Source organism: Protopterus annectens, chromosome 3.part0 (genome assembly GCF_019279795.1).
Source record: "Protopterus annectens isolate FY-2018-M chromosome 3.part0, PAN1.0, whole genome shotgun sequence".
Lineage (NCBI taxonomy): Eukaryota > Metazoa > Chordata > Ceratodontiformes > Protopteridae > Protopterus > Protopterus annectens.
Window position 1 is genome coordinate 1,990,670,153 of NC_056731.1, and position 12,051 is coordinate 1,990,682,203.

Genomic DNA, 12,051 nt, shown 5'->3' on the forward strand with positions numbered 1-12,051 from the left:
TGTAACCCAGCTATGTCTATTAATGCTGGAAAGTGCTTTATTTATTTTTTTACTTATTTCATTTGAATAAGCTTGAGGTTTGTTCCTCGGCCTCCACTCTACTATTACCTCCAGTGCACCCTCCCAGCACCGGCCATATGTTCATCCCTTTGTTCCGCAACCACATTGTTTCTCTCCTGATTACCCCCTGCCCCCCCCTTTCTCACTTACCTCCACAAGGCGGTCTGATTAAAACCAGTCCCTCCAACCCTGACATGCATCGATCCATAATTTCTTTCCCATTGCTCCATGCAACCCCCCCCCCCCATGTCCACATTAACCATCCATCCTCCAGGTGCTAGGCCAGCCTGTTCACACCTCTACACATTGACTTCTCTCCACTGCTAGGGTCCCAACATGGATGTTGTCTCGACCCAAACATATTCAGGCTTCCCTACATCCTAGTCCACGTTACACACATACAATCTCTACCTTTGGAGACACGAGTTAACCCAAATAATCTATTTGTATTTGTGGGTCATCACATTTGGGATGAACCTGTCTTGGTTTCAAGATTACACTTAGCGAGTCAACAGTATTTATCCCACTGGTACTATCTGGCCACCAGTCTGAGAAGCAGTGATATGTTCCCACCCCTACCCAGCCTCATTTCCTGGTTCCACTTAACCGACGATCCAGGCCTGACATTCTGAGCGTGTAGCACACCCCCTCGATGTGCACTCATCTGTTGTTTTCCTATTGTCTTCCAGGTATATGAAGTGTACACAACCCCAGTTGGCACATGACTCCTAAAAGGTTAGGTTCCAGGTATACTTGATGGACACGTCTCCTGTATACACATGACACTACAGGTTTCTCTCTGCTTCACCTTTGTAATGATAATGAAGATGCACACAGCACCTTGCAGATCATTGAACAGGAACTGTTCAGCTAATTTAAATAAACAGCTCAAAATAATGTATGTCAACAATGTTTACATGGTTGCTTGTATTACTAAAACATGTCTTTCTGAATAAGTCTTGATATTAAATAAGACAACAGCGCTAAATAATATATGAGTTGCCATTGTTTTCCTTTTAATTCCTTTAGAATGCTTTTCTGTCATGAAGTTCGTTATTAGTTATATACAGATATATATCTATAGATATAATAGAGCACAAAACAAAGACATATATGATGACAGGCACCATTAATGGGGGTGAGGAAGCTCAAGCAACATACGTCTTTACACATATCGATACTCTAACCCCTCCCCAGCCAAACAAGTCTGCCCTGAAATACAATACCAACTGGTGCAAATCCCATGACCAGGACTTGACACTACATGGTCACAAGATGTTAACAGTAAGCCATGCCACCTGTATAATGTGAGGCTGGTATCGATAACATATACAGTACAGTCTGGCTGCCATAATGAATGTACAATGTGGAAGCAATAAAACATTCCTAAGATACATATACACAGACACAGGTATGCAGATACATATATATGTCTAAATATATATATATATATATATATATATATATATATATATATATATATATATATATATATATATATACATACATACATATATATATATATATATATATATATATATATATATATATATAGACATATATATAGATATATATGCAACTACACATACACACACAGATGTATGTCTGGGAAGATACATAATTGGAGGGTGCACACTACACTAAACAGCCAGTATCCCTACAGTTGCAACCTCATCAGATGGACAGTGTATGAGTCACCCATACCAAAGACAGTTGGCTGAAACATATACCCATGGAGAAGTCAAAGGATGTGACACAACAGGCAGGTTTGCATACGTTTTAAAATTGTATTTGTGTACTAATACATTTGCATATGCCATGTCATATAGCATTTAGACTTTGAAATACATATAAAGAGATGAATGAAACCCTCAAACAGATCATTTATTACAGTAATCTGAAAGCATGACATATGTTGGTGTCCATGCCAAGGCCTTCAAGTACTACAACAGGAAAGTCAGACTGGGCCACAGGATAACAATCAATCAACAGTAAGTAATGCAGATATAAAGGCCAGCAGCCTCTAACTACACTCTGTACTCAATCCCTAGGTGGAAAAGACCTAGGATGACACAATGGGATGTATCTGTTACATAACAGTCCATAAATGAAATCATCACAATTGCACTGACAAACAGAATAGGCTGTATGGCAGTAATCCACAGGGCAGCAATGTTCACAAGGTGAAATGTATGGTAATGTACAGCCACATGCTTTAGGCCAGCTTACTACTGATATACCTCACATGTTGTAACACCCTAGGTTAATTATGGTGTTTCCACCCCCCCTAGACTGACGTACAGGAGTATATAACAATGTTACATACACTGACCTCTACACTGCAGAGGGGCACACGTGTTGTGCAGATGAAGCTGGTGCATATCTTCTGTACACCATTACTCATTGACATCATACCTGATAACAAGCCAGTCAGATAACAGACTGCTGGACATGCTATGTATAGTATTGGCCTTTACTAAGGACATGACATGGACAGTCTGTGGTTGTGTGGACAGTACTGTGGTCTGTGTACACACTGCATATAAGATTTCAAATATTGTTATACTAAATATGACAGAACTAAGTGTATCAGAGCAATACCTAACATCTGTCCAGAATTGTGCTCCTGTGTTGGCCCTGTTGATCACTGTGTGTGTTTGTGTGTGGGTGTGGGTGGGAGGTGCAGTACAGTGGCTATTAATCTTCAGAGGTACAGGGAGCCACTACAGCAGGTTGTAAGAGCTGCATGTGGCTCCAGAGCCCCAGGTTGCAGACCCCTGAGTTAGGAATTTGATGGCAGTCTGTGTATTGTGCATATGTACCTTGGGCAGTGCATAGACTGTGGTAGATGCAATTTTTCTTTGTCTTGTACTATGTGATGTTACATGCTTCTCCAGTGTATGGTACCCTATTTGCTCATGTCTGTAGGGCCAGGCATATGTGTCCCATACCACAGACAGCCAGTGGACCTCACTGTGCCATGACTAGTGTATGTACGGTTACTGTGTGAGTGGTGCATATGAGGATGGTGTTTATCAGATGGTCATCATAGTGTCATATTAAGCTTGTGTATCACATGTCAAGGCCACTAATCACAAGTACATGTGTATACCCCCACAGAAAATGTAGTCCACTGTTGTGGCAGTCTGCTTGTATTTTGCACAATGGTTTGTGACAAGCCTAGAAGCCTAGTGTAATTACACAGTGTGGTGTTATGTCCAGTTATTTGCAGGACATACTGCTACCAGGCCACCATAACTGTTGTACATCTCTGACAAAGCAGTGGTCTGCTGTACAGATGTATGTCACTATCTACTGGGAAGCATGTGGCCATGTGACCTCTGCACCACCAGGTATTGTGTCAGGACAGGCTGGCATGTGTGCATAGATACACTGTGCGGGCATATGTAGTCCAGTATTGTTGTGATATACCCATGTACATGGCTAGTAACATCCACATTGGGAGGCATGGTCCACATGTCTTGCATGACTGTGAAATATGTACACATCTGGACTGACCACAGAGTGCCAGACTGTCCACATATATTGGTCATATCCCTGCTGTAGTCTATAGGAGCAGTAATGTGCTGCAGTAGTACCTTACTATGTTTCCCTAAGATGTCTGTATGTAGGCAATGGTGCATATGTCTACATCAGATGTGACCTCGCACACTAAACATGTCTGTTAAGACAACCCCTATTACAGTTGCAACAGTCTACAGATATACCTGCAATTCATCCATGACATCACCTTGCACTAAAAGGTTTGGACTAATGCTGCTGAGGTTCAGCTCCACTCCATGTCCTGGACATATGATAAACATATACGTGTACATATTTATCCACATATCTATAGAGATATATGCACATATCAATATCCACATAAATATATGGAGATATACACATCCACATACATATATGGAGATATGTATGTACAGATATATACACATACACACTTACATATATACATATATACAACAATGACTGCAACAATTGCCTAAGCTTCTGATGTCATTCAAATGGAATCCAGTATCTGTGTGCCTGGGACGACATGACTGACAAACATTGATGCTTTGCCAGAGATGGTCTGCACCTTTAGCCCGTGGAATTCAGGTTACTGCCTAAAGCTCTTGCCACCCCAATAGTGTTGTTTCTAGGCAAGGTTCAAAGGACTAAATCCCCACTGTAAGATACACGCCTGCTAAACTGTATGTAATGCTACTCAATACTAGAATTGTAAACCTAAAATGCACTCTCACAAGGCACACCTACAAATGGATATCATTGATATCTGTGCAGTAACAGACAACTGGGTCGATGCTCCAGAGAGCACCCCTTCAATACCAGGCTACAACCCCTACCACACATTTGGGCCACCAAAACAGGACCACAACACTACAGGTGGAGGTGTCTCCATATTAAACAAGTATGTACACCTCCATGCTAGTTCCCAACACAATGCATCTGGAAATCTCCAGGTGCAACTAACAGTAGGTGACACTGCAATCAAAATTGTAGCTTGCTACAAATCCCCCACCATGGGCCAAGATACTGACTACACTTTTCTAAACATACTGGACATATTCAGATACAAACAAACACCCTAATATGTGGTGATTTCAACTATGCTGCCATTAACTGGGAGAACTACTCGGATACCAACACCTTTACCCAATGGTTCTTAGCATTCATACATTCCAACACCCTGGATCATCTAAAACATTGTCCAGTCAGGGACTACAATATCCTACACATGGTCATTACCAACATGGGAGATAGATGCACCACAGCAGTGTTCACCCCATCATTGGTCAGGTCAGACCATAAGCTCATCACTGTTGACATCCACATCCCACCCCCACCCCCCAGGAAGGAAACCTCCAAAAAGACCTCTTCAAAACCAACTTCATGCTACTCAAGCCAATGATGACAAACTTTATGACACCCATGGAGATGGGTACTGAAAGATCAACTGTTGAATCCTGCAATAAGGCACTGCATGAGCACATCCACTCCTGCATGAATTGTGCATCCCAAATACAACCTAGATGCCCTTGTCCACAAATATGAAGCCAGTCTGGTGATCCCCTGCCATAAACAAAATATACAACAGAAGGAAAAAAATGTTGAAGACAAAAGAATAATCCAAGGATGTAAACAACTCCCTTACCAGCCTCAGTAAGAAGCTGAGATCCCTTATTAAATCCTTAAAAGCTAGTTATGTAGTTAACTTTGCCAAAGATTCTAAAGTCAGCCGCAAGCCATTTTATGCTTATGTCCAGATTTGAAATGGCAGTGCTCAAAAGTTCTCTGAGTTATAACAGAATGGCATTAAAATGAACTGTTGCCAAGGATTTAGCCAATATATTGGCAGATCACTTTAGTGACACACACACCCCCTCCCCAGATGACATACCGACCTTTGTACTACATGAACCAGCACCACACCTAACTGTCATGTTTCATCATAGCCTCAACTCAGGCTTGTGTCCAATGAGTGGCACACAGCTGCAGATATCCCACTCCACAAGAGGGGATACCCCTTGGATCATGGAAATACTGTCCCATCAGTCTGATGAGCCTGATCTGCAAGGGCATGGAATGCATTATCATGGAACTTATAAACGATGACATTGGCCAACCTCAAATACTGGCCCTCACCCAGTTTGGCCTGGTGGAGGGCCAGTCTTGTCACCTGAACCTGATTTAATTCTTTGGATCAGTCTCCAGAGCTAGGGAAGAGGGTAAGGTGGTCTACACTGCCTATCGGGACCTTGGCAAGGCCTTCAACACCATCCCCCACTCTGGAAACATAGACTAACCTACCAAGCCAGAAATAGTCCTTTACCACTCAATGGGTTGCCACATGGCTTACTGACAGAACCCAGACTGTAGAAGTAGCCAACTACAATTACAGCTCCAGATGAGTGACACATGTTGTACCTCAGGGTTCAGTCCTGGGACTGCAGTTGTTTGGCATCTACGTCTCTGAAGTACAAGCAAACACTACGGGACTCTGGCTAAAAAATGCCATGGATCACTGTGACCTGGGAGCCATTACTGAATCCCCACATTATTTGGATATTCTGCGAAACATCCTTGCAGACACAGGTGCTCGCTGCCAGAGCCATGGGCTCAAGCTTACTGCCAAGGAATCTATAGATGTAATGGGATCCTATCTCGCCTACATTCATAACTGATGGGTTCGGAGCCAATCCATCGGCTCTGACTCGGCCACTATATAGTAGAACAAAGTCTCTAATTGGCTGGGCTACCCCTTATCCCAGAATGCACCACGCCTGCTTCCCCAGATCTCGTTTGCCGCTTTTAAAGCTAGACGTGGTCTCGACTTGGCTGGAGCTAAGTGGTTTTTTGTTTACTTTTTGGTCTTTTGACCTAGGGTTTTCTTCACAAATTTAACAAACAGCTGTTTTAACAGCTTTACGTGTGTATGTGTGAACCTGTTTCGGTGTGATTGGTATTTTTTCTACTTACCGGGCAAGGACCGTTTAAGTTAGAGGGCCCTTGCCCTTATTTGTGAGTCAATGTGTTGATTTTGTCTACTTTAAGGTTTGCTTTTCGCCCTACTGTACGTCCTGATTTATCGGGCTAAGCCCGTTTAAGTTAGAGGGCTTCTGCCCATTTTTTGTGTTCTGTATCTCGGGCCAGTCCCATTTTTGAGTCAAGGGCTCGTGCCCTACTTTAAGGTTACTTTTCGTGGTGGAAAATAGTTGTGTGATAGGATGTCAAAAGAGCAGAAGTCTGGTTTTAAAAAGTGCACCAAGTGCAACTACAAAATGTCTCTTACTGATAGCCATGCTGTTTGCATATATTGTTTAGGACCGAAACATTTGCAGGAAACATGTAGTGTTTGTCATGCTTTTTCCTCTAGGGTCCTTTAAGAACGTAAAAATAAATTGATCCTTAAGGGCCTTATTAAGCCCTCCTTTGAGGAAGCTTTGGCTTCTCCTTCCTCTCCAGCTTCTAAAAAGAAAAGGTCGTCGGCTCCGACCAGTCCGTCGGAACCGACTTCCAAGAAGCATAGGTCGACCTCTTCTTCCTCGGCTCCAATGGCTTTGGAGCCTCAGGTGGAAGGGTCTGCCTCGATACCTCTTTCCTCGGCTCCATTGGTGTCGGAGCCACAGGTTGGGGGATCAAGAGGTGAATCACCTGCTTCGGCTCCTTTGATCTCGGAGCCGTTGGAGGTGTGCAGCTCAGACTCTCCCCCCGGCCCCGAAGTCCCCTTCGGCGCTGATGCTTATTCATACGGTTCCAGATCTGGTGCCGATGGTGTTGGAGCCATTTCGGAGCCGGTTCCCTGGTCTATCGGAGCCAAGAGAGAAGTCGTCTCGGCCCCCATCTATTTCCTCTAAATCCTCCAGGTTGTCAGACTCAGATTTGGACAGAGTTATCCAGAGGCTTTTCCAGTCCCTGGTTTTTGCAAAAATGGTCTCGGCTCCAGCCCACTTGGCTCCGGAGCCGGTCCCCACTTCGACGCATCCGATTCCTCCTCCAACCTCCTCGGAGCCATTGGAGTCGGTGATGGTAGAGCGGAGCAGAGTTGTCCAGTCGGAACCGAGACTCCCTAGGAGCTTCTCTGTTCCGACCATCATTCCTACCCTGTCCTCGGTGTCAGGGTTTGGTACCGGGACTTCCTCGGTCAGGGCCGAGGGGAACACTTTGGAACTGGTAGCTTCAGTGCCTAGTCTTCCCCTCGGAGCGTCTGCCGCAGGGATTCCCGGTACCGTCATGGTCTCTCAGCCGGTGTCCTCCGTAGAGTCTGGAGGTCCTGCTTTTGAGGCCATGAGGAGTGCGCTGGCCATGTCCTTGCCGGCTCAGCAAGTCTCTACCTCACCGTCCCTAGACTTGGGAACTGGTGCTACTGGTGTGCTTCATTCCCACAACAGTGGAGCCCCAGGGCCTGAGGATACCCCCTTGGGGGGTTCCCTTCTCCCGGGAGGTCCTTCTGAATCCGCTTCAGATGAACCTCCAAGAAAAAAATTGTGCAAGAGGAAGCACATTGACTCCCAGGATGAGTCTATCACATCAGATACTGACCTCGATGATGCGGAGGGGTCCCCAAAATCGTCCTCGGATGACGTCTCATTCTTAGATATCCTCGAGATCCTGAGACAGAGAGGCGATTGGCAGTCCAAAACCCCTTCCGCAGAGGAGTCAGTCTTCCTCAAGGCTTTAGGGCCCAGCCCTCTGCCTCCTGGGTGTCTCCACCCTTCGATGAATTACTAGATTTAGTTTCTCGAAGGGTGTGGGAACACCTGACACTGTGGAACCGTGCCCGCCAGGCCTAACAAGTTCCTCTCAGCCCCTCCTTAAAAGGAATTTTTGACTAAAGGAGTTGCAGTAGATGCGATGGTGGTGGCATCTGCCACTCAGCAGGACGTGGCAGAGGCTTCAACGTCTATTCACCCTCCTAATAAGGATTCCAGGAGCATGGATAGGTACGGGAAGTGTACCCTTTCTTCAGCGGCCTTTACCCTGCAGTCGCTGAATTATCTTTGTCATTTTACCAGGCTCTAAAGGGACCTCCTCAAAGAGTTAGGTGAGTCTCTTACGGGTAATCTTCCTGAGGCATTAGCCCAAACTGTTGGCGCCCAGATGATTACCCTATCTTCGATAGTCAACTCGTCCATGAGGCTCATCTCATATGCGGCCGAAGGGGCGAGTAGAGCAGCGGGAACAGGCGTGGCTCTTAGAAGACACGCCTGGTTATGCTTGTGTCCTTTTGCGGAGGCCTTTAAGTCTTCCTTCACCGACGCCCCCTTTGATGGGTCCTCCCTGTTTGGACCCAAGGTGAAGGACACACTGACTCGGTGCGAGCAGGAGGGAAAGACCTTGACTGCCGTGGGGGCCTGTTTTTCCACTCCCTCTAGACCTTACCCCAAGGCCCAGAGAGGAGGGAAAATGTGGTTCAGGAAATTTCAAAGGTCTTTCCCTACTCCACCGAGTGATCCCCCCTCTAGAGGCAGGGGGTGATTCAGGAAGACGCCGCCCCAGAGGCGGCAGAGGCCCCCGTAACTCTGGAGACCGCGATTCCTTTTGTGGTCCATACTACGCTCACCGTCCCTGAGACGTGGCCCGACTGCGCATCTCCGGAGACAGTCGGGGGTCGCTTTGCAGAACACCCACATGCTTGGGAATCTATCACCAAGGATCAGTGGGTGCTCCGAACCATAACCGGAGGCTATCTCATCCCTTTCATCAAGATCCCCTCTCTTCCTATCAGGAAAATCCCGGATGTGCCACCCAGTCAGCGGGATCAAGCAGCGGTGGAGGTTTCAAAGCTGCTAAGAAAAGGAGTCATCCAGCCTGTCCCCGCCGACCAGATTGGATCAGGAACTTACTCAAGACTATTTTTGATGCCAAAAAAGACAGGGGACTTAAGGCCCATTTTGGACCTCAGATCATTGAATCGCTTTGTAAAAAAATCCAAATTCCGAATGGTCACCCTTCAGTCCATTCTCCCGTTATTGGAGAAGGATGTCTGGATGTGCTCCATAGATCTTAAGGACGCTTACTATCACATTCTGATAAGTCAAGAGTCCAGGAGTCATTTACGCTTCTGCCTGGGAACCAGTCATTTCCAGTTCCGAGCACTGCCCTTTGGTCTCACCACAGCCCCCAGGGTGTTCACCAAGTGTCTGGCAGTAGTGACAGCTCACTTGAGAAGTCTAGGATTCCAAGTGTTTCCCTATCTAGACGACTGGCTCCTTACTGCCACCTCCAAGCATCTATTAGTTCAGGCGCTTATGACCACAGTGAGTTTGGGTCATTCAGTAGGAATCACATTCATTTGGGGAAAATCTGTGCTGCAGCCATCTCAGTGTATTGGCGCAGAGTTAGACACAAGAAGAATGCGGGCATTCTTGCCGGTAGAAAGGATTCAGGTCCTGCAGTCTCAGGTTCAAACCTTGTTACCCAGATCACGAGTTCAGGCCAGACTGATTCTGCAGTTATTGGGCACAATGGCCTCAACTATTCTTCTAGTCCCCTTAGCCAGGCTGCACGTGCGGGTGCTGCAATGGCTACTGTTGTTTCAATGGTCCTTTCAGGAACTCTGCTTGAACCATTTGGTCCAGATTACGGAAATTTGCCGTCGGGACCTATGTTGGTGGCTGCTTCGGCCCAACCTGGACCAGGGGCGACCCTTTGCCCTTCAGCCTCCCGTCGCCACGGTGACCACGGACGCCTCCCAGATAGGGTGGGGGGGTCATTATCTGGACAGGTCTGTCCAAGGCACATGGCAGGCTCACGAAACCCACTTACATATCAATATCCTGGAAATGAGAGCAGTGCTACTGGTGTTGCAAGCACTTCATCATGCTCTTCCCCGGGGTACTATTGCGATTCTATCCGACAACATGTTGGTAGTCTGGTACATACACAAGCAAGGCGGAACCAGGTCCTACCCTCTTTGCCGAGAGGCCATGAGAGTGTGGCATTGGGCGATTTCTACCCAGCGTTTCCTAGTGGCAATGCACATTCCGGGGAAATCCAATGTGATTGCAGACAGGCTGAGCAGGACTCTCCTGTTGCCCCACGAGTGGTCCCTCAATGACAGGGTGGCTGCAAGCATCTTCGCCAAGTGGGGCCTCCCTTGTTGCGACTTGTTCGCCAGCCCTCACAATGCGAAATGCAGTGAGTTCTTCACTCTGACTCCCTCTCAGGGGCAGATTCCCAGGGACGCTCTAGCTCACAGTTGGCCCCCGGTCTACTTTACGCCTTCCCTCCGGTTCCCCTTCTCCCGAAGGTGATACAGAAGACGATTTATCTAGGAAGCGACATGATTTTGATCGCTCCACACTGGCCTTGTCAGGTTTGGTTCCCCTTTCTTCTGAGGAATGCGGTGGAGGGCCCATGGTTTCTGGACCTGGTGCCCGACCTGTTAACTCATCAGTTGGGACAGTCTCATCCATCCCTCAGGTCCTTGAGGTTGGCCGCTTGGTTACTCCACTTCCAACCTTAGTCAGGGATAACTCTCTTTTTCCAGACGTCATCCACATTTTGTCCTCTTCTCACAAACCTTCCACTATTAAACTGTATTCCAGCAAATGGAAGAGGTTTGCTCTTTGGGCCCAGCAATGAGGTATAGATCCCCTTACCGCCCCAGTACCTCTGGTTTTAGAATTCCTGGCTTCTTTGTTTTATTTGGGCTCTTCAGTTTCCACAATTAAAGTTCAACTGGCGGCTATCTCTAATTTTCATGTCTCCTTTGAGCCTTCCTTAATGGCAAACAGGCTTTGCAAATCTTTCCTTAAAGGAGCGTGGCTCCTTCGGCCCCCAATAGCTGATCCTGTGCCCCCTTGGGACCTGAATATGGTTCTAGCTTCTTTAACTGCCCGCCCCTTTGAGCCAGCAGCTACTTGTGATATAAAATTTCTATCTTGGAAAACCGCCTTTTTGGTGGCAATAACCTCTGCCAAGTGGGTCTCAGAGCTTCAGGCTCTCTGTTCTAATCCTCCTTATTTGACTTTTCACAAAGACAGAGTGTCCCTCAAGTTAAATCCCTCTTTCTTGCCCAAGGTAGCATCCCCCTTATGCATTCAACAATCCTTGGAGCTCCCTGTGTTTTTTCCCAAATTCTCCAATAGCGCAGAATATATTTTCCATCAGATGGATGTTCACAGACAACTGCGTTTTTATTTAAGTAGGACCAATCAGACACGAAAGTCAGATCAGCTGTTTGTGTCCTTTGCGGAAAATAGGTTGGGTCAACCGGTGGCTAAAACCACCATAGCCAAATGGATTAAAGATTGCATCTCCTTCATTTATTCACGGTCCAGCAAAGAGCTACCCTTCCCAGTCAGGGCTCATTCTACCAGGGCAATGGCTACTTCTGTAGCATTTCACTCCAAATTATCGATAGATGATATCTGTGCGGCCGCTACCTGGACTTCTCCGCACACCTTCATTTCTCATTACAAGATAGATGTGGCTTCTCGGGGTAGAGCTTCCTTTGGTTCCACAGTTCTC